We start from the raw sequence: 24,621 nt of genomic DNA, 5'->3' as shown, positions 1-24,621 counted from the left end.
TGTCTTTACTTCTCATTGTTAATATAAAAATGTTGTTTAGTGCAGCTTTAATAAATGTTTGTCATCAATAATGTTGATAATGATATTTTTTTTCTTTCAACAGCATTACACTCCAAAGTCATCAAAGTAATTTGCAATAAGAAACTTGTTTTTTAGGCACAACATTACAGTGCAAAAGGTTTCACAAGAATGACAAAACCAAAGCTGTGGAAAAATTGTAAGGATGGAGCTGCTGATATGATCCCATCTCATAATCTTTGAAAAATTCCAGCCATTGGCTCTTGGAGCATCATCAGGAAATGACACCTTCAGGAATGTATCAATCAATGTTTTCTCTGGCTCACAAGGATGAAGAGTGTATGTTTTATCATTTTGGTTTTATGTTTACGCCTGAGACACACTGGATGCGTGAACCTCAGCAGTGCGTGTGTGTCGCTTAACTGCTGCGTCTCTCACGCCTGGGACACACTGGATGCGTGAGCAGCATCCAGTGTGTACCAGGCATTAGCTTGCACTTTAGCAGCAAAGGAGAAAATGTTGTTTAAAAAAACTGTGCCGTGACAGTCAGTAATCAAGTCAGTAATTGATAAATGTTTGCACTGCATAAATTATATCTTTATGACTGTTGAGTGTTGCTCGTGGAGATATGAACCGGTATGTGGTTAGGGTTAATTTAATGGAAGGGGAGTTTAAAGGGATTTTTCACCAAGCGCAGCAATTATACATGGTATCCTGCAGGTTAATGGCATGAATTGATGATCTCACTACTCACTGCAATTTATCAAGATTGATTTCTTATCTACCGTATTGCACATATGCAAAAAAAACAAAAACAGCTCACTCAGAGACAGTATATTAAGAGGTCCCAGCAGAATGAATGAGAATACTGTGTGCATACCTTCAATTGCACCACTTGTTCGAAACATGAGCAGAGAACCATGGCTTGGTGGAAATACATAAAAGTCTCTTTTAGTGAGTGTGGTTATGTATGGGTCTGGCAGTAAACAGTGCATCAAAGCCGCAGAACTGTCTGTTTTGTTTAGGCGTATATGGCTGTCTTCTTTTCTCTGTTTGTCTGCTTAGCTTGCTGACTGTGTGGGGAAGAGATTTTAAATATTGATGTATCAGGAGATGGAAAATGTAATGAAGAATCCATGCCAGGCCTCCAGTTTAATAGCACCACACTGACACTGAGTGAAACGTCCTGTCTATCAGAGAACACTTTAATTATACTGAAATAAAACTTTCCTGTGCATTGTGCTGAAATAAAGCTTTTTGTGCCTTCCAAAGGGTGTTTGACCCTGGCAATAATAAAATGTTTAATTGAAGCACTGACATGCAGTCTTCATAATTTATGCATCATGCCTTGATGCAGAAAACATGCAACTCTAACTTTTCAGTGTAGATGTTTGTCTCCTTGTCTCTCTTTTTGAAAAATATTCTGTTTTCCTGATATCCCCTCTGCCCTTTGGTCCACTCTTTTTCCATATACCTTCTCTACCCTTCCATTCTGTCTATAATCTTTGTTGATATTCATCAGATGAAATGAGGTGGAGAGACAACACTCCATTAATATCCTGTGCTCTCCTGAACATCTGCAGTGACACGTCGAAACATTAGGAATGACAGATGAGTTCACTGATCTGCAGCAATACTGACGCACATCTTACTACCTTCTCAGTATTCTCAAACACCCACTACTTTGCAGACAAACAGAAGAACAGCCGGTAAACAAACACCCAAACAAGGAAATAAACACAAACAGATTGTTCATTAACAACCCTCAGAAGATTGTGGAGGGTAAGTGTGCATATAGCTTTCACTTTTAGGTGTGTGTGTGTGAGCATCAGATTGCAGAGGGAGAAAGAGAAATCTACAGAGCAAGAAAATAGAGGATAACACACTGAGGTAAAATATGCTGTCAGCTACATCAAATTAAAAATGTAATACTTTGTCACTTGAGGGAAAAACTCAGTTATCCTCAGAGCCAAGTGTAAAATAAGTGCTCAACGTGATAAATCCCACAGCAGAAACATCTAATTAACTGTCCAGTGACTTCATCAGCAAAACAAAAAATGTTTGACTGGGAGGTTGATTTTGATGGAGCATCCCCATTGTCATCATCAGCGATGAGGAATAAAGAGCTGCTGTCCCTGGTGAATCCTGCAGCAGCAAGACTGAGGCTCCATTCCAAGCAGAAACACAAAGGCTGTCGTTTTTTTTTTTAATATTATTAATTTTATTTAATAACATCTAAAAATGGAAATCCTTCTTAATTAGAACGTAATTTCACACAAATACTGAAAAGAAAAATGATAAATAGATGGGATGACAGAACACAAGTGGAGAGTTTAAATATATTAAGCAAGTGCTGTTGTTCCCACTTTTCATCATAATTAGGAAACCGTGTATCTGTCGATGTCTGCGGTTTAGCATGCAGTGAAATGCAAAGCTTTTAATACAAGTTAGAAAGACTTTTTGATTTGATTTTTTTCATTTTTATTTGAAAACACCTTCTACAGAGAATTTTATTGGAACCTGTGTACCATGTCATAATAGACTCGACCAAAGAAATACAAAATATCTTTATCTAAATTATTTTCTTTTTTCTTTTTTTTTTACAGTAGACCTTCAAAGTTTAGAAAAACTACAGTCATCAGGAGTCTCATGAAGCAGAATTAATGGGTTTTTGAACTAACTTTGGGCTTAACCCCAGCATTGACATCCTCCTGATGCTAGTTCCTTTTTAAGCAGGTATATCACCATGGTAACAACACTTTATGATGATTATAATCATCTTTAAAATACATAAAAAGCCTTCATTATTCTCACCAGTCAACACTGGGGGAAAAATGGCATCACCCACCACTTCTTGAAGATGCTGTTGATTTGGGTGCATAAATAGCAAGATGAGATATGCTGTAGTTGCTAAGAGAAGAATACTGTATTTCCTCAAATAGTGGCTGGGGCCTTTACTTACCTCAACTGCAGAGGGTACCAGGCCTTTATTGGAAGCAGGCTAGAGAGATGCCTTCTTTTCTAATTACCTCTGTTTGATAAGTATATTTGCTCATATTATAGTACAAAGTCTCCTTTTTTTCTGATCTGCTGTTAAATTTTTGTCACTGCATTACCAGTAATCAACTTACTCCGACGTGCAGAACAATAATTCTAGTGCTTGAGTTACACCCAGAATGTTTTGGTGGTGCACCACTTAGCTGTAGTGTGCGGGTTCCATGCTTATGGATGTATGCTCGCCAGCTTAGCCAAGTTACCCTGGATACCCATGATCATGTAGTGTCACTGCCATCATTATTATTAAAATATGCGCTGTTATCCCCGTATTTGAACAATATAATATAACATACAAAATAATAAGTACATTATCTTTACTTTCCATTGTTTAAATATCAGCACTAATTTGAAATCACCAGTGGGGCTGAATTAGCATTATATCATGATGCTACTATATTTCCCAAACCTCAATACTTGATGGTTCAACCATTGTGTACTCGCATAGTTTACAGCTCCCACTGTGTATGTTAGCATGTCATTCTCTCGTAGCTCTGTCAGTATGTATTTAAATGTACTGCTGGCTCTGAGAGTTGCAAAGGAGGCAGGAGACAGAATCAGGGCAACAAGTTTCCTACCAAAAGCGCACATTTCCTGTACCACCAATCTTACAAATAAATTACTTCCTTCACCTAATAAAATGAACAAAAATACCTACAGTATGTATGCCAGATCACCACACCTCCTCCTGCACACACACACACACACAAAATAATAGCTTTGTGAACACTTAATTAGCACCAGACACAACCAACTTTTCATTCTATTGTTTTCTTCAACAAGATGTCAGACTTTACAGACGTATGAGAGGTGGCCTACACGTTATAAATGTAATTATTCAAGTTTTCAGTTAAATGTTGCCTTTCTTGATAGGAAGAAATCCTTCAAGTCCCTATCTTTCAGGTTTAGCTGTACAGTGTGAAATACTGTGTTTTGTGCATTTGGTTGCAGGTTACAGAAATAAAATTTTCATATGAAAACAGAGGGTTGTCAAGTGTATAAATGTTTGCAACACGTGCTGTTTTAAATGGTATGTGTACGTGTATGTATTTAAGTATTTCATGGTCTAAAAGCATTCTGCAATGTCTTTCTACCCTGCCAAGAACCATTTTTCCACCGATTCTGACTGTAGAATTCAATTCTACCCACCCCGTAGACATTACAGCATCTCTCCATCTTTAGTTGGAGGTTGAAAACTCATCCGAGAACTACAACACGTCCCGTCTCCCCACTGAATCCTAAACCTGCTTTATCACAACAGTAAATATCCCCTCCACCTCCCCTTTGAGCCATTTTTATAACACTTCTCTCCCCACAGTATCGTTTAGGCAGTAGGACTCATATTCTCTACATTGTTTTATTTGTGATTTTAGAAATTCAGAAATTAAAATAAATTCTAGTTGGCCTGTAAGTTGCTGTGGACAACAGCATTGGAAAATATTCAAAAAGTCTAAGATAATGTTTTGGTTTTTTTTTGTTTTTTTTTTTTTAATTCACTTCTGTTGATAATAATAATGCATATGAATCAGCAAATATTTTTTTAATGTCATACAGACCAACATCAGCTCTTATGGTCTCACAGGACACAGGGCCTTCATTTCACCACAGAGTAAAAATGAAAAGAACAGATGTATGAAAAACAATTTACTGCTGATGGTTACATAGATTTTGTCCAGAACAGTGATCAGATCATCTTATTTATCTTTTAAAAAGCTCACTATCAGTTGTTCCCTTCTTCAAGATACTGCAGCCAAAAAAGTTATGAGTTATGTGTGTTTTTAAGCCATTTTCCAAACTTTAAACACAAATCCATCACCCTGCATTCAGACAAGAATTGAAGCCAAACTCCTTTGCTCTATCAGCAGGTGCTTAGTAACTGCAGCCATATTTATAAACAGATTTAAAATACACTAATCTGTATAGATTGACCACTGACCCTCTGATATAGCATTTTCCTGTAGGCTATATAGTTTTTTTCTGTTTTAATCCTTTCACATGGGGATGCAATCTTAATGCTGTAGAAATTAGAATCTTAAGTAGTTTTAAGATTCAATAACAAATGGATGGATTGGACACCAAGCTTTGGTATCACCCTACTGGCCAAATCACAGCCTTGGCCAGGTTTCTATTGGCTGCTCCAAGCCTAAAATCTATAGGTCTATATGGGCCATTGCCATCAGGGTTCTTGGCTTCAGAACAACCTTCCTGAAAGCTGGCAAAGTCAGAATTATCTTACAAATCATTCCTTAGAATTGATCTTCTTCTTTCTTCTTTCTCTGCCATGATCTTTGTCTCTTTTATGACCTTTATGGCCCTGCTTTGCTTTCCTTTTCTTACCTTGTGTAGGGGTATACTACTTTTGGAAATTAAATCTTTCACTCTTTTAAAGTCACTCTTTTAAAGTACAGTGACCTCTCATTTGTTTATAGTTAAAGGTCTAAAGAACACATGATGAAGAAAATAATTAAACAAAGGAAAAAAGGATCTTTAAATGGTAAGATGAACTGGTCACTGGAATGGCAATAGTGAAGTGAAGTATGTGGTTTAACATGAGGATTATCAAAGAAAACAGCGGGATGCTAGAGAAAATAATCAACTTCTCTAAAGGAATTCATTTCTATTCAACATCAACTTGTATCACAGAAGGGCTGTGGATTAGCCTCCTTGTTGAAGTATCATGTAGAGATGAATTCGTTAACTGATTCCCCAAAGTTGTTGTGCCAGGCTGAGTCTGCTGGAGTGGCCTACTGGGAGGTGCAGGCCTGTTAGCCTACCGGGCTACACTATGAAGGTGCTTCCAAGGCTGCTATGTTTACAGGCAACTCTGTGGATACAGTTTGGTTGCTGAGCAGTGGACCCAACAGCAGAGCCTCCTTGTTGGTCTTGCAGTCTAGCAGACTATTAACAAGTATGACAGATACAATATCCCCTTTACAGCTCTTTATTGATTCAACAAACAGTTATGTTTGATTATAGCTTATGCATAACATGTTGGAGAGAAAGGGAGCAGTGCCTGACAGAAAAACATTTGCTAGCTTTGCTAGTTACCACGTAAACATAATATCAAGAGGGTAGGTACTAGGCACCGGGGCTCAATGCATACAGCCTGGCTGTCTAACAGGCTTACAAATATACAAACTATAAAAGTGCATAGGCTTCTCAAAACACATACCTACAAATTATAATAGTGCATAAGAGAGATGCACCAATCAATCGGTCACCGATCAAAAATGTCTGGTTTTCAGCTGATTGACCATGAACAGTGACCCGCCCCGATCAATCTCATATATTCACTTTTTTGCCAGACACGAAGATCTGCACACGTGCCACACATAGCTGCACCATAGTTCACGTGCGCACAGCGGCACAGACAGTAATGTCACAGCCCCACCCACACACACACACACACACACACACACACACACACACTAAAACTAAATGATATGAACTGCAGCAGAGATTCGCCTTTATATAATACGGCATTTACACGCCAAGACGTGTTAAGCTATTTACATGCAGTTGAAACCAAGTGATTTTATCTTTTAAGGAAAAGTCTGACCTTAATGTTTTATTGAAAATCAGCTGAGGTGAGGCAGAGTAGGGCGGGTCTTTGCAGAACGTGGGTCTGGTACAGGCTGGGTGCAGGGCCTGTTGGTGTGTGCAAGTGTGCACATACCCCTGCTGGAAAAAAATTATGAAAAGTAACGGATACTTCATTGAAAATGTGACTAGGTAACTGACTAAAACTAATGCGTTACATTACTTGTTACATCAAAAAAGTAATATGAGTACACTGTTTTCACTTGAAAACAGTGTGAGAGATGAAAGGGCCAGTCCAACAGTCTGGAAAAACACTCACCACCCTCTTAGGAATTAAAGAAAGGTTGTGTTCAGTAGAATTTAAAAACACAACAAGGCTGTCGTCCCTACACTTGTTTGCATTTTGTTCCAATTTACTTGTATCACAATCTCATTGACTTTACAGGCTCCATCTGTTGCCCAGTTAACAAGGACAACCACCTCAAGTGGGAATTTAAATCCCCCCCAAGAAACATGAAGGTGGCAGAAACAATGGGGAGAATTACAATCATCAATGGTCAGTGAGGCACTGAAGCATATCAGAAAGGACAGAACGACATCAGAAAAGATAAAAGGAGGGTATAAGGGTAAGATGATACCACAGGGCAGCAATATCTATATCCAGGCAATGCAGCACAAACATAAAAGAGGATAAGAGTTTGGTCAGCACCTATTGTGCTTTGTACGGTAAGGGCAGCATTTGCATTGCCTGCCAGGTAGAGGACTGTGATGATGTGATTCTTCCAGCAGCTTATGCAGAAGCAGGCAGCTACAATAGTACATCCTTTGCCAGGAAGAAGCCCCACAATGTGTTTCCCGCATTTAAAGCACTGTACATATATTGTATTTTATGCTTTGAAAGTTAGATTGATGAAAGATGCTATTAGAAGTGACATATGCTGTCATTTGTGAGAAAAAGGATTTGAAAATCTTATAATGCATATAATGGTGTCCTATATGATGGCTGGGAACTCCTAGCTGGATGCCACATTGGTTAAATCACTCTGAATTGATTTCCCCAGCCCTTTGTCCTGCCACCTGTGTGTAGTCACTACTGCTGCATTAAAGACAATTTATATCATCCAAGCTCTGTGTCAAAGATAATTTATTTTGTTTTCAGTGTGGGAATCTATGAACCAAACTGGACTCCCCATCTGATCATAAATTTAACACTGCAGCAGAACTAATTCAGCGCCACAACAGCTTGGTTTGGAGGACAGTTTGAAGATATGTCCTTGCCTATGGGCAGCAGACCAGCAAAAACACGTAAAAAAGACCAAAATTGGTTTTACTGCATTACCATATTTTTGGGTTGGCTAGTCCCCATATTTGTGCTGGCTTATCATATTCAATATTTGACCGGGCACTGAAATGTGGGAAAACAGCTGCTCAATTAAGCACGCAGATTCTTTAATCAGTGGTTGCTATGGTTTCCCTGGAGTTCCATGGACCATGTTCCATATGTCGTGTATCAGCAGCATGTGTTATCTGGATTATACGCCAGTGTGTGTTTGTGGGTTTGAGTGTATGGGCATTCGTAAGTCCCTCCCTCTGCACACACTCATGCGTGCCAAGCTGCATGTGTGGCTGTCATTAATCCACAGGTTGTGAGTTTGTCCCTCCAGGGAGACACTTGAGATGCATGACGCCTCATCTTGCCCACATGTCTGTTTAAATAAGAATGTTGTGTGGATTAGTGTTTATCAAATGCCGGCTGTACTGTCCAGTGCTGCGTTAGATTACTGCTCCACAGCTCTCTAAGGACAGCCACAATCAAAAGCTGTATGCGTCAATATTTACACTTACTGTACATATAGAGAGGAATATGCAGACTTTTTGTTGGCCTGTGTTTGCAGTAGACTTGTCCTTGGAGCCTGGACTTACTCTAAATCCAGTAGAGTTCTCTATGAACAAAAAACATAAGACAGAAAACAAACGTGCAAGCTTCTATGTTGTGTCCTTCAAAGGACATGGCCTGCAAAAGCCTGCACCTCCTCCCAAAATGAGATGATCCAACAACACAGAGACTACCATGAATATATTGGTGTGTTTTGGTGCCAATCATCAACTCTCAAAAGTCAGAAATCTCCAAATATTACTCACTTTCAAACTTTAGAGAAAAGTTGGAAACATCTGTGTAAAATTCAAAAACTTTTGTAATTAGAGTACTGTAAGAGTTGTGATATTTTTTCTTTACACATGAAAGACAACTGGCAAACAACATATCGAGTTAATTAAAACAACGTACCTGTAATGTCAGGCTAACAGAATATCCAGATTGCTAATAAGAACTTGCAGTAGAGTTGCCTCCACAGACATTCACATATTTGAACCTCGCACTGCCTTTCATTGATCCAGTGGAAGTGATTCATTTACTAGTGACTGACAACCACTAAATACTGTATGTCGTGGTCACTTGTATTTCCTCAACTTCAAAATGTAACACGGATAAGCTGAATACTCCATTAATTATTGACATGCACAATGAATGGTTAGATACTGAGGCGCACAAAGGATACATCCTCCAGATCCAGGCACAAGGTCATACTTTATACATATTTTACAATGGGATCAATCCTTTTCAGGCCTTTATGAAGTATTTGGTCTTTAAATGTAGGCAGGTAGGATGCAGCATTAAAGGTTACATATTATGCTTTTTATGGTTTAATGTCGGATATCTATGTTAAACATGGTGAAAGTTCCAGAACTTGAGGTTAATGTAGAAATGCTCCCTGCAAGTCAAAAGCCTAGGCTTCAACCTGCTCTGAATGCTTCCTTTGCAACATTTTTTTCTACCTTGCCGACAAGCTAACTTCAACTCATCGCACATGCCCTGTTCCATAGCCTTTGTTGCTAAGGTTGTTGCTAAGGTTTTTCCATGTGTTGTTTACATTCTCATATTTCGGATCAAATTTCAGCTCAAACATGTATGGATGGATTTGAGAAGTTGACATTTCGAGTAAAGAACAAGAAAAAGTAGTGAAATCCTACTACTGTAGTTTGTGTCATGGTTTCAGCCTCTGGAGCCAGTGGAAGCCTGCCAAGGTGCAGCTTCTGAGAGCTGGCCAATCAGAACACAGTGGGCTCAGCGGGATGCCTTTAGAAGACAGGAGCTAAAACCTGTTTCAGACTGAGGCGGAACTGCGGGGCTGCATAAAGGTTCAGTTTGAATTAAATAAGGAGTTTTTTTGAACTGTAAATCGTGCAAGATATTCAAGTAGAACCATGGATTAAAACACAGACCTGGAAATGTGCATAATATGTCACCTTTAAACAGACAGAGGAAGCAAGCAAATGATTCACAAAGGGGTATGTTTGGGCTGCAGACTGGGGCTTCCTCCAGCTGGTAGGCACGCCAAGGGGCAGACACACAACATGTAAGGCCTCACTAATCATGCCTGGCATCTGTAAATAAGAGAAAACAAAAAGGTTAAATAAAGCATCAAGGATGTGGATCACTCACCACTGGCTGCTGTGTTTCTTTATATTGGATTCTGTTGATTAATGGATTACTCTCAGCTGGAGTCAACCATCACTGGCCATCGACCGGAGCTCTGTGGAGAATGAGTGGCAGTAGAGTTGTCCGTTGTCCTGATATCTCTACTGACAAAGTAGCCCTGCAGTCACACAGTACACTAATGTCTAGGTATAGGATGACATGTGTGATATAAAGGCACAATTCTTAAGTATATATAAAGTAATACTCAAATGAGCCACATAATAGAAATTATTTTCTTGCTCACTTCAACATGAAGTGAGAGTGCTGGGTCACCAACAGGACATTGCCTCTGGAGCTGTCCCACATCTAACTATGTTTATTAAACATTTGCACTATGAAGTGCAAATAGTATGCATAGTAAATATATTTTTCTCTTCACATGAACTTAAACAAACAAAAGGGGAGGAGTTGACAAAACTTCTCTTTCTCTCAGTTCGATTACCATGCACCAATAATATTAACTTAAACAAAAAATAAAGGACACATGCCATTTGCTCTGATTATCAGGCAAGTTCAAATCAGGCATCAAAGACATGTATGTCAGGGTTGATGCTCCTGTCAGTGCCCCTGACCCCTGGCAATGGCAAATAGAGCTGGAGTTGGTTCCTGGGCACTGCACTGCGGCTGCCCACCATTCCTAGTGTATAGGATGGGCCGAATGCGAAGGACTAAATTCATTTAAATGTATGTGAGTGCTGAGAAATGACAGTAAAGAAATGTTAATCTTCAAGTCTTTGCAAAATAATTTTATTCTTTTATAATAAGAGCAGATGTCAGCGGCAGCCTGGAAGGAAAGTACATTCAGCTGTGTTAAAACTACTGTAATTGTCAGTATTAAGTGTCGGGTATGATGCTCAAACTACAGTTGAACTTTGAGAACTTTCTGGAGACATTTAGTGTATTTATGACTGAAGTTGTAGTACTTTGGTAGCCTTACATTCTGCAAAAAAAAAAAAAAATGGCACAGGGAGACGGATAATTTAATGTAGAGACTCTGTGATAGATTATTATAATCACTGGCAGCTGTATTATTTGTGGAGCTATGCCAGATATGGCAGATTTTATATTGGGTCTCTTTAATCTATTTGAAGTATTATAAATATTTATGACTAGCTGTAAAGTTGATGTGGACTGTGATTTATTCAACCTAAAAATCCAAACAGAATCACAAACAATCCCAAAGTTTAGAATTCCTCTGGATTCCTCACTGTGCTTTTGACCTTCCTGGACACTTACTAACCCATTTCCTGATTAGCAGCCATGGTGCTGTTTGGGAATAGTTAATGAATATTTATTTTGTATCTTTTTCATATTTAATGCTTAAGGGCCTATTTAAGCTTCCCAAATAAACAATTGTAGGGGAACTATTACCCCTTTTCTTCTGCTACTTTTTGTGAAAGCCCAAAGAAGGTCTGGGCTCAGTCAATGATAGGCTCTAACCTCAAGAATATGGATGTATATTCAACTTTGGTTTGGAAATTCCCTCAAAGGTAAACTGAAAGTCCTTTCTCAACATTAAAGTGTCAGTTTTGACTCCTCCCAGGACAGTCCCTTCCCATCCTATCTCTAGAGAATCCCCAAAAGTGGGAATTATGACAAAGACCAACAAAACAAAACAAAACAAAACAAAAAACAGCTACGTTCTTTATCAACTCACATCTCAGAAAACACTAGATTAAAGGACTTTTCCTTGGGAAAAAGAAGAGAGAGTGTTTTACCACAATTTCACCTCATCGGTTTGTTTTGATGAGTTGGAACAATCCCATCTATTCCAAATCCTCTTTCTCTCCTCCTGACCATGCCTACACACACACGCACACTTATCCTCCCCCTTTTTGTTTTTTACTCTGGTGTGACCTCAGATAAGAACATTTGCCAGACGCCAGTCGTAAATTAAGGGAAGGCTTTGCTTGAGTTTCATGTGCTTCTTAAGCCAAAGTTTGATTCAATGTTTAGTTATGGAATAATCACAAAGTAGTGCTGATTGAATGGTATAACTCAGAATTTTCTGTGATAAAATATAGCTAAGATACTCATGTTTAGATTCAATTACCACACATTGCATGTACCAATATTGCCCTCCAAAGGCAAATTTTAGTAAAGCTGCAAACACTGAAGCGAGGCCTCTGTAAAAAGCATAATGTTTTCTGACTGTTAGTCACTAAATTGCTGTTAAACTCTATATAACTTGTAATAGAAATTTGGTGTGTGTATGAAGGATTACTTTGATAAGTGAACACTTAACATTAATAGTTATAAAATGGAATATAGTTAATATTAAAAGAAGGTTTTTTAAGCAATTATAGTATACTTTTATTAGACTGAACTGATTAATTTTTGGCATGAAATATCGTGAAAGTAGTAGAGACCGCGCTTAATTTCTTGAGGTCAGGGCCGGCTCTAGCCATTTTGGAGCCCTAGGTGAGATTAGGATTTGGTGCCCCCCCATCATACACATCACCATCATTTCAACCACCACATTACCCCACCAGTACTGCCTTGTCACCACCCAGACACACATCAGACACCACAATGGTTTCAAGACAAATATATATATTTTTATTTTTATAAATTAAAATTACTTCTCAAACAAACAAATGACTAATCGAAGAATTAATAAATTGTTAAATATTACCAGCTGTGTTTCACTGGAGGTAGCTGGACTGCTTGATGGTGCTGGATGTTGCTTGACCTGCAGCTGTATTCAAACATATAGTACATCTGTTACACAACTGCATTAAGTCCTTTATGTCATTCTACTGCATATAAAGTAGCACTGTACAAATAAACTTTATTTAATTTGACTAAGACTTACTTTTAATTAGTAACAAGGTGTAACAGTAACATTCAATAATAATAATAATAATAATAATGATGTTAATGATAATAACAATAATAATAATGACATAGCAGTAGTATCAATTACACAGGGACCCCAAATAATTGGCTGAACTTACCCACTTCTGAGAGTGGTGTAGATGGGAGATCAAGTGTTCCTCCCTTCTCTAGCAGTGCATCTGGACAGTTATCTAGTAGACATTAACCTATTACTGGGAAAAACATATAGCTGCAGAGTAGGACAAATAACTGCTGCTGCCTGTTGGCACCAGCTGTGTGTTCGTTCAAACTTAGTTATAATGTAAATTATTACTAAGTTGTGATTTATGCATTACTAACATAAAAGCTTGCACCACAGAGATAAATTACAACATTACTCTAAGTAACAAATATTTACACACATGCCCCTAGGGTAGTTGTACATCATAAAATGTCACAGAACTCACTAATGGTAAAACAGCAGTTTTTCTGCCACTCAGCATCATTTTTTTCATTAATTGCTGTCATTTTGCCACACAGTAATCCATGAGAGACCTTATTTATTGATGTAATATTTCAACATCGATCCAGCTTACTACAATGTGATATGATGCCAAGTGGCTAATCCCAGTTTACACATAGCTGGTGCAACCCAGTGCAGAAAATTTAAATGGATATAGCGTTATCCGTTATCACTGATATTGGTCAGTGAAATTTCCACACAATGCCTTACATTTTAGGAAAGAGCAGTTATCCATATAGCTAGCTACTGGCTTCCCATTAAGTCTCATATTCTTCAGTCTGTAATGTTATCTGAGTCTAGCAGCTAGCGTAGCATCATTATGTAGCATTAGCTTTATTGCTAGTTAGCTAGCTAGCTGCTACAAATGAAACATCTAACGTTGAAGGTAAAGATTTGGACCTTTTCATTATGAAATAAAATGTGAATATCTGCCCCCCCACTTTCAATTCTACACGTGCAAGATAGATGAAAAATTATTAGGAACAGGGGTGCAAAGTGTATTTCTTTCTTTATGTATTGTATATGTTTGTATTTGTTTATTTATTTGTTACCTCGGGGAAGAAAATGATAAAGGGCACCCAACAGCAAATTTTTATTTATTTATTTATTTATTTTTCCTTTGAGGGTGACTAGTGCCCACTAGACAAGGTGGCTCCCTAGGCAACTGTCTACATGGCCTATATCCTTACTCGGCCATGCTTGAAGTATAGTTTTGTTCGGCCAGCGAAATTATTGAGTACCAGACAACCATATCAGACTAGTTTTGCCTCCTCCATCTAACGGTTCAATCCTGTGGTGATTTGGCGAATCACCTGAAGTTAAAACAATGCTTTGTCTTACGGCTCCTACAACGCTCATAAGTGGAAAACATCCGCTGGGAAGCCAGAGCTGAAAAAGCTGATTTCTCATCAACCTAACACAGCAGACAGCCCACTGAGTCACCAGTTCATCCAAGGACACGGCTACAAAAAGTAGGATAAACAAAATCTCTCCTGCCTCCTCTCCAGTTTAATTGATTGATGATTAGTTAAATTACCTCAGCCTAAACTAATTTTATGGTAATTACGTTATCATTGCGACTTTTCACCATTAGTCATTCATAACCTATAACTCGCCATTAAGAACACATTACACTCATTCTGGATGATTATTAGGGCCTGAGCCCCAAAGGGGCTCTAATCCTTACATGTGTGTATTGTCGACTTCCAACAGGAAACAACAGAAAGTATGACTTTGTGCCAATTTTGGACCCTGATCAAACGCTATCTCCTCCTAGGGCGTTAATGGTATCGGCTTCAAACTTTAATACATGACTTATCACACTGTGCTGAACAAAAGTTATTAAAAACTTTGTAATAACTCAAACAATTTAGATTTCATAAGCCCCGAAAGTTGGAGTGCAACATCATACCTTACAATGTAAACCAATGGGGAGGCAATCTCTGGGCACGGACTTTGTGCCAAACTGAGACGTCTGACATCTAAACTATAAGTCAGACCACTTTTACACCTGTATCAATGGATTTGCAACGAAAATTCCTACTAAAATGTGATTTTGAATGTAAGATTTGGCCACAGTCATGGGATTTATGAAGATATTTCCACAAGAAGACTGCTCTGAAATCCTGCTCTCAATCTGACAGGAAGAAGGAGGGAAGAAAGGCAGGGGATGGGTGTGACAGTTGACTGTAGCTCAGTTTTATAGGATATAGCAGAAAGGTCTATATACTTACAGGACATTATATACAAACTTTGTATGAAGTTTGGGGTTATTATCATTTATTTTACAATAATTGTAGGTCTTGTATGTATAATCAGTAGTGGGGATGACCTATGAGGGGACGGGAAAAAGGAGGGTGACTTTTAAGTGATAAAGTGCACTAGAAAAATAAAATCATAACTAAATTTTGTAGCTCTGTACTGCAGATTTTCCTCTATTAAGGCCCGAGCACCCACTTAGCAGTTCGCTCACACTCTCCCTTCAAATATATGAGTATTTTTCTGTGTCCAGTTGCAGTTATTTATTGATTCTACACATCTGACAGCAGTGTTCAATGCTTAATTTTTTTTGAAGGAGTCCATGTGCTCACAAATGAAAAATTTTGGAGCACACATAGAAATTCAGGAGCACAATGAAAAGTGTTCAAGTAACAGTTTATTAAAGAAAACAATTCATTACATACATATTTAAACTGTTTGTGTGTGTGTATGTAAATCAAAATTTATGTTGTCTTTAGGGATGCATGATTGTAGCAAAAATCATAATCACGATTATTTTTCCTCAATATTGAGATCACGTTTATTTAACATGATTAGTGTTTGATTCTCATTTTTGCCGATTGGTTATGGTGATATAGCACATATATTTCCCACTTGGCTGAGGACACTATTACACCTGCAATCATATATTGCACTAATGGTCAAGAAAGACAATATATGAGGGAAGAACTCAGGAAGACTAGAGTTTTTGGGCTCAGCATTATAACTTTAATGAACATACCAAGTGGGAGGAGCAGCAGTGTTTTTGTCTTTTTGAGTTTATTATACAGACAGGATTAATGTGTAGGATTTAATTTTTGGTCCACAGTACAAAGCGTAGTGTGGCTATAATGTACCTAATATGCTGGTTGCCAACCGCTGTTATAAACCAAAAAGATGAGAAGAAAAGGTATTTTCAAACAGAGTGATACATCCTGTCAGCCGAGGGATTTCCTATCTGTGCAGCCAAACACAGCGGGACTGTTTCACTTTGATGGTCCCGGTGTTTCTTTTGCAGGCTTCACTTCACTCAGCTGACCGACAGACACCCTGGTTCTTCCCACTTTAACCTGAATAACAAACCGGGGCTTGGTGGTCCAGTTGGATCCAAACAGAGAGCCGGGGCTAGCTGAGAGGCTAGCGTAGGCTAACTGGTTGTGCTTCCTTCTGGTCATGCTGCAGCTAATGCTACACTAGCTTTACAAGCGTCGCCACTTCCTGTATTCATTGTTTCAACTTTAAATCCCTCTAGCGTTTCATATAGTCTTATGGTGGTAATTTGTAGTCGCACAGTGTGCGAGTAAATCATTTTTCCACTTCGCACATATCTATTTTTAGGGGCAAATGCGAGTGAAATACTCACACTGTAGAGCCGTGTGACAGTACACATTTCAATCAAACTTGACCAGGTCATGTGGGTTAAATGTGTTTACTTTTCTAAACATAGACTTGATGAAAATTAGGAAGTGAATTTCTTTTACACACAAACTTATCAAGAGTTTTCAATTTATTTATTGAAATGAAAGTGAATGGGCCCAAAACTTGCATAATTTTGATGACACAGGTGTGAGCAAGACAGATATGTTTCACCCTGCAGAAAATGCTCATCCTCACACCGTTGAGATTTGATGTTTTGCTCCAGTCTGTATCAAACTTTACATGTTTGTAAAGTCAGACCTGTCAGCCAGGTCTGGAGACATCTACATGCCCGTGACAGAAGCCCTTGGACTGCACCGCGCCCCAATCTGCGCAAGGGTGTGAAGGCCTGTTCAACGCTACTTGTAGCTTTAATTCATTTATCTGTTTTCCTTAATACCTCATTTGTTCATTTGTTAACCACTTTAGATAAACAAATTCACATTTATCAGTATGACGTTGTCTGTGGCTTCAACTTAAAGCAGAGAATTAAGATCCCTGTATCGTAACACACTACTTCAGATGTGAGATTGATAAAAAAGTGTTTCTGTGTCTCCTCCCTGCACAGTTAAAAATTAAGGTGCCCTTATTACAAGGTTAATAAATGTGGATGTTCCTACACAATGTGTATAAATAACCAAACAATCTGTGGTAGGGACAGTGTTCAGCTAAAATTAGCTGAAACTACACTCTAGTTAAGCATATTGATTCAATAGAGAACTAGTTTTGATGATGTATTTCTGCATCCGTTACATCGAAATTTGGTTAGATTCTGTGGGGATTTCTTTTGTTTTGATTTCTTTTGCAGCTGTGCAGGAGATTTATGTTGTTTAGACCGTTTGCTGTGTCAGTACAAAACAAGAAAAGTAGAATTGCCTTTAATGGTATTTGAAAGCTTTTGGTGTTTTATGGCCACATTTATGGTATCATCACACAGTGTTTTGGGCAAAGCTGATATGGATTCTAGAAATACTGCAGTCTGCTTGTTTCACTTCGCTGTTTGCTGCAGGGACCATTGCTAGGATTTAAAACCACGGTCACGATTTACTGTACAACCTGACAGCAGCCATAAGGTGCCCAGGGGAGAGGCTGAGCCAGCCCAATGAAGATAAATAGCAAACTGAAGCTTAAGTAGCTTCAGTTAAAGGCAAATGCCACAGAATTCTGTAACTTAAAAATTTAATTCATATGGCCCGGGGAAAAACAGTTTGTCATAATGAATAATATCTGCTATAGCCAGAAAAAAGAAAGAAGATTATTCTATCCTGAACCTGTTAGGCTACACCAATGCACTGCACATCTCTGCTGGGAGGTTATTTGGAAAAGTCTCATTTGAGTGTAAAAACTCTTATCAATTTGTCAGTTTTGTAATAAGTTTTTCAGTCACTGGTAATAGAAGACACCTTGGTTCTACATTATAATAACATCAGAGAGAAGAGTTTTGGTCCTGCAGTTTCTTGTTGCTTGTAGTCATGCACAGTTGGTCTGAGGCTACATCTGAAATTAAAACCAACATGACTAAGAAGTTACTGTTTCAGTTTTTAAAAAATATACTAATGAACAAATTTTAATACTAATAACATCAATAATTTAATATTAACAATAATTAATTTATTGAATCATGGAATTTAAATAACTCAGCAGGACAAAATCAATCATTATCACCACCTCAGATTTCTCTCTTTAAGGCACAATCAGGGTGCAAAATTAACTTTTTTGTTCAGCAGCCAAATGGCTAGTAAACGGTTCAATTTTACCAGCCACTCAATAGATTACCATTGTTTTTTTGGCTGGTGAGTGAAGCAAATCTACCAACCACATACCATGGCTGGTGCTAATTTTGTGCCCTGGGCACAATGCAACACTACAATACCTCATACCCACAGACGTCTAAATACAGGGGATAAAGTGTGTGTATTTACAAAAAAAAAGGCCAGGATTTACTTTCATTATTGTATTGTGGAATTACATCCTCCTTCATCATAACGTGTAATAATGTATTAATCACAATAATCCCAACCTTATGTTTGAGATGAATATGTTTCCTATGGCACTGAACACCAGCTCTCCACTGTAGATATAGTATACTGATTTCATGCTGAGATTAAATTTTACTATGAAGCAATCCCACCACCTCAGGGTTACAAGATTTCCATCTCTATTAAGTTAGTGATAACTCTGTTAAGAAGAAAATGATCTTTTTGTCGTGCTGGGAGACCCAAACGTGAGCACCTCTCTGTGCATAAGAGGATTGTTCTGCTTTCGGTGATCAGGGAGAATTACCTGACCAGTGTCATATAGTCAAAGCTTTTCTTCTTTAGCCTGCTGAGATACACCATACCTCTTGCTGTGCCCTAACTACACCTGTGGTGCATCAGTGTCTGCTCCAGTTTTGAAGACATAGGGACAATTTGAAACGTTGGTACTTTCCAGTTTGAACAGAAACAGAGCAGCTTTGTGGGTCCTCCTCCTCTTCTTCACACTCTATACAAATGACTGTACAAGAATCCACTCTGAGAACTATATCATTAAATTCTCAGATGACACAGGCATCCTTGGCCTAATGCACAGAGACAGCAGTTCATCAGCTTACCACACTGAAATAGAACGATTTGCGCAACAATCATTTGTAATCATCTTGTGCTGAATGTGAAGAAGACTGAGGAGATGGCGTTTGACCCTGAAGGCAGTTTGAAGGCAGTGGGTGACCTTAGGGCAGTGGTTATCCACATCACTCAGGTCTTCTCTTATAAGTACTTCAGGGTTCATATTGATAATACACTCAGCTGCAAGGTCCATGTCGAAAGTCTCTGCTCTAGACTTCAACAGCAGAAGCATTTTTTATGTAGATTTAGGGTCTATGGAGTTGAGCAGAAATTCCTGTTACCATTTTACCATGCAGTATTAGAGAGTATTATAAGATATGGTATTACAGCCTGGTATGGTAACTTGACGGTAAAGTTGAATTCACACATCACTCATCTGGTAGACTGCTATGAAAATTATGGGGCTTAAAAAACATTCCAAACACCTTATGCACAGTCTATTATCAGACAGGCACAGAAAATAATGTCTGATCCAACTCACATTCTCCACCCAGAGTTTCAGCTCTTACATTCTGGTAGAAGATTTAGGGTTCCCAAGAGCAGGCTGAACTGTTATAAACATTAATTCCTAACTATGTCCATCAAGGTTCTCAACTCTAACATGTAATGTAGATGTTGGCCATGAGGGTTGTGTAATATGTCACCGTTGTCAGTTGGTGTGTATGTGTATATGTGTACAGACAAACTGTTGTATATGTGTAAATGCAAACTGTGTATGGAAGCCACGTCCTGTTTCTTCTTTTACTATGCAGTATGTATGATTTTATCTTCTGTGGAACTGCAGGATGGAGTCCAGAACAAATTTCCCTATGGGGACATTAAAGTGTATCTTATCTTATCTTATCTAACATGTTATGGCATGGTCATATTACACAGAGAGTGAGCAAAGGGACTAGCTAAGGGAAGTGCAGCAAAGGGGAAAAGATACATTCATCCTCCCTTTGAGCCATCTGACTGGCCCTTCTTTGATGAAATAAATCTTAACTGTGCAGTGCGTGTCCAGTTGTGTGTCCTGTTCTGCTCTGTTTTTCAGGTAGGATGGTCAAGGCTCTTTATCGGTTCACCTTAAAATACCTCAAATAGACAAGGTGGTTGTAATGACACAGACAACCAGCGCAGAGGGCCCTAGCAACTAGGGGTGGAGCCAAATCTGAATCCGGTATTCGGCAAAACACAAATAGTGGGCTTTTACAAATATTTATTTTGTACAAATATTTTTTAAATGATTTGTTTTCAGGGAAAAAAGGTCAAATAGCTGGCTTTCCCTGTGAGTGCAGTGGGTATTTATCCTCCGCCTGATCATGCTAACTTAACACTGAACGAAGTGTGTGTGTGTGTGTTTGTCTTGCTGCTAATCTGTATATAATAATGAAAAAGCGTAAACAATATGGGATATTTTCAGAATACAAGAAGGTCTCGAACTTGGAAGTGTACCATAAGTTGACGCTCAGGTAAATTTTCCAGAAAAATTGCAAAGGCGTCCATGTTTGAAAGTATCGTGTCAGCTTGGTTAAATAAAAACTGTGCATTTCCTCTGAATGAGCGGCTGTCCGGAGCTAACGGTTGCTAACATTAAGTTTAGTTGGTGTTGGTCCATGTTGGTGCCAGGAATATGTTGGTGATTTCAACTTGTTTTTCCATCATAAGCTCAGTGTGACACAATTCCCAGTATGAGCTAACACTATTTTGTCTGTTGTGAAAAGGGGAGTGCAGAACAAATTGTTTTAGCTTGCAACTGTTTTTGAGCTTTGACGACCATTAGTGATTGTATCCTCATAGCTGTCCTCTCTTCAAAACATTAACATTATATGTGCGTGTGTGTGTGCGTGTGAGGGCACAGCACACATAATTTTGCTTTCCCTACTAGCAATAAGTTATCAAATCAGGAAAAAGATTAGTAAACAGGAGTGTCACACTGCTAAGGCATAAAGACAAGAAAACAATCTGTCAAAGATTGGTTTCGAGCTGTCCACTTACATTGATGAAGTCCCTACAGAGTAAAATGTTCGACAACATGGACATTTTAAGACTTCATAAGACTTATTTTTACTGTAACAGCATTAGTGAATTGATTGTTCTTTTTTTTTTTTTTACATTTGTTTGTATGGGTGTGGCTTTGCTATTCACACTCACTGAAGCAGGCAAACACACTCCTCATCAGCAGGAGGGCATCACACAAACAGCTCATCAGACAGGCTGCAAGAAGTTTTTGCTCTTTGTCCTGGTGTGTCTTTGTTCATGCATGCAGTGTGACATGTGGTTTCATCAGAATGGGCTTTTCTCCGGCAAATCGGGATGACAGGTGAAAACGGTGGGGCATAAATTATGGAGCTGATGCAACTTAATTGTATGTGTCTTCAGATTTATTGATGTAGACATACATAATTCAGAGGTGAGCATGTGTGCAGGAGGGGTGATGTAGATTTGTTTAGTGGTGTGGAAATGTGGACAAGGATAAGGATAATGTGATGACTTTATGGAAGCCTAAAGGGGACTATATTAATACAATAGTGTAAACTGGAAAATGAAAATGTAATTCTACAATAGCATTATAATTTTCCACATGTGTATGTTATTTGAGAAAAAGTTAAAATGCAATAATCCGATTAGTATGTTCATTTTCACATACTCATACAGGGGTTCTATGACCATATTAAAATGAAAATGGAAAAGCTGTTTGACCTTTAATTTTCAAAGTCGTACCCTGTTGTACAGTGGATATTTTTCAAATGTCAAATTTGAAAGTTAAAATGTAATATAAATAATGTAACCTGATTTTCCATTTTATGCAAGCAATATTTAAGTCACAATTAGAATGAAAATGCAATTTTCTAACAATTTGAAAATTAAAATGAAAATGGCACTTGACATTTCATTTTCAAAGTCTTAACCTGCTGTACAGTAGACAGTATTCAAATGCAGTAAACGAAACAGCACCCCAAATCTATTGCATTTACATTTACATGTCACCACGATGAAGTGACGTCCTAACTGAAGACCCACCTTGATGAGAGGAGTGACAGATTGCATTTTCATTTTCATTTTGACACCAAAAGAGTGTGGTGATATGCAAATGTAAATGTAATAGACTGGGGGCGCTGTTTCCCTTATTGCATTTGAATATTGTCCACTGTACAGCAGGTTAAGTCTTTGAAAGTGAAATGTCAAATGCCATTTTCATTTTCAGATTGTTAGAAAATTGCATTTTAATTGTGACTTAAATAATACTTTCACAATGGAATATGTTCTTTATATTGCATTTTAATTTTCAAATTTGAATTAATATTCAAATTTTGTCCACTGTACAGAGGAGTACAACGAAAATGAAATGTCAAACAGCTTCTCCATTTTCATTTTAATATGGTCATAGAACACCCATATAAGTATGTGAGAATGAAAATGCAAATTGGAATATTGCTTTCATTTTTATTCAAACATACATATGTGGAAAATTATAATGCTATTGTGGAATTACATTTTCATTTTCAAGTTTACATAATCATTTTAATATAGTCCCCTAAAGGCTTCCATAGTCTGGCTTGCTCAAGATTTATTAATGCATGTGTTACTGGAAAGAGGATTCTGAAGAACAGGAAATACAGAGGAAATGGGAGAAGAAAAAGGAGGGAGAGACTGAAGAAAACTACATAGGTTTGGTGCTGCATGTAATTCCTAAATAATTAGCTAAATGACACATTCAAAAAAGGGAAGGATGTTAATAGACCCATAAAAAAATTAGCATACTGAAAGAGAGAGGCCTCATTTAGAAAGAGACAAGAGGGCAGAAGGAGGACAGAACAGGGCAAAGAGAAAGAGAAGAACCAGAGAAAGAAAAAGAAGGTGGCAGGAGGATAGGAACAGTGACATACTATAGAGAGACTAGAAATGGGAATGATATTGGGAAAGGAACTGAGGAGACAAAAGGGGAAAAGGGGAGTGAGGGAAGAAGAAGGGGCTACAGGGAGTTGTCATGAGCTCGGAGTAGGCCAAAGATAGGGAGGGTGGAGAGGAATAAATGAGGAAAAGAAAGAACTGAAGGAGGAACAGGAAATGAAGAAAAATACAACATTAGAGGGGAGGGTAAACAATAAAAACCAAGACTGGAAAAGGAAAGGAATATAGGTGAGATAGAAAGTACTGGAGGAGGAATGAAAGATGAGGAGAAAGGGACAGTGAATTCTTAAATTGCTTCATACTCCCTACAGTATATTCTCCTACATTTACAAGTCAGGGTGGAGAACCTGAGAGTGAAAGGGCAGAAATGCAGTCAAGGGTAGAGGGATGAATGCAGTGAAAGGAGTGGAGGAGATCTTAAGGCTGTCTGCAGCATGCTTTCTGTCTTTCATTCTCCTGTATCTTTTTTTTTTTTCTTCCTCTCCCACTGTCACCGTCCTTGAAGTGAAGGACATGAGGGAACATTCAGTGCTGGCGAGAAGAGACAAAAGACAAAACATTACACACACACATACACACACACACACACACACACGAAAACACACAGTACACTCACGTATACTTTATATCTACACAAACACAGACACATACAAAAAGCAATATGTACAATACAATATGCAATATTGTCCTATGTTACATAAACAAACTGACACATGTTGCTGGAGACGCTCCAACACAAACACATGTACTTTCTTTCTTTATCGCTTTTTTATCTTGTATTTTTGTCTCTTCCCTGTGCTTTCATTAACTTGGCCCTCCGTTCTGTCTCTCAGATTGCTTCCCATTCCCCTTCTATTTTCTCTTTCATTCTCACTTGGTTTTTCTCCCAAAACAAGCATTTTTCTCCTCTAAACAGGGTTTTTCTTTGGCTTCGTCTACCCCTCTATCCCTCAACATGGCTTTTGTCCTGCTGCACAGATCCATTCATTTTATGTCTATGAAAAGCACACACCAGGACAGTCGTCAAAACAGATTACTCATATACAGCACATTCTATGGATAGCTATTTTATTTATTGTGTCTCATGGTGCCAACCACCCACAGAGAGGGTTAGGTACAAGACACCACAGATGAAACATTTAAATAGAGAGGAATGGGATGCAAACAATGAGAGATTTGTTAATTATTTATTTCGGCTTTATTTATCCCAGCAAGGAATAATTCCTATTTTCGAAGAATCTTGGCAAAGATATCCTGTTAAGAAAGGAATTTAAGTTGCGAGCTAGTCCATGCAGCCAAATGCTACATCTATGTGGCATACTCTTCTCACTGCAACATATATCCATCACACCCCTTTGATCGTGTACTTAAAGAGGAGAAACAGCCATAAAACCTCTTGAGTCCTTATACAAATAAAGTTTAAAAACTCTGGACAAAAAGCCAATGCATTTCCATCA

This window comes from Thunnus maccoyii, chromosome 6 (genome assembly GCF_910596095.1).
Source record: "Thunnus maccoyii chromosome 6, fThuMac1.1, whole genome shotgun sequence".
Lineage (NCBI taxonomy): Eukaryota > Metazoa > Chordata > Actinopteri > Scombriformes > Scombridae > Thunnus > Thunnus maccoyii.
Note: the sequence above shows the minus strand (reverse complement) of the source record.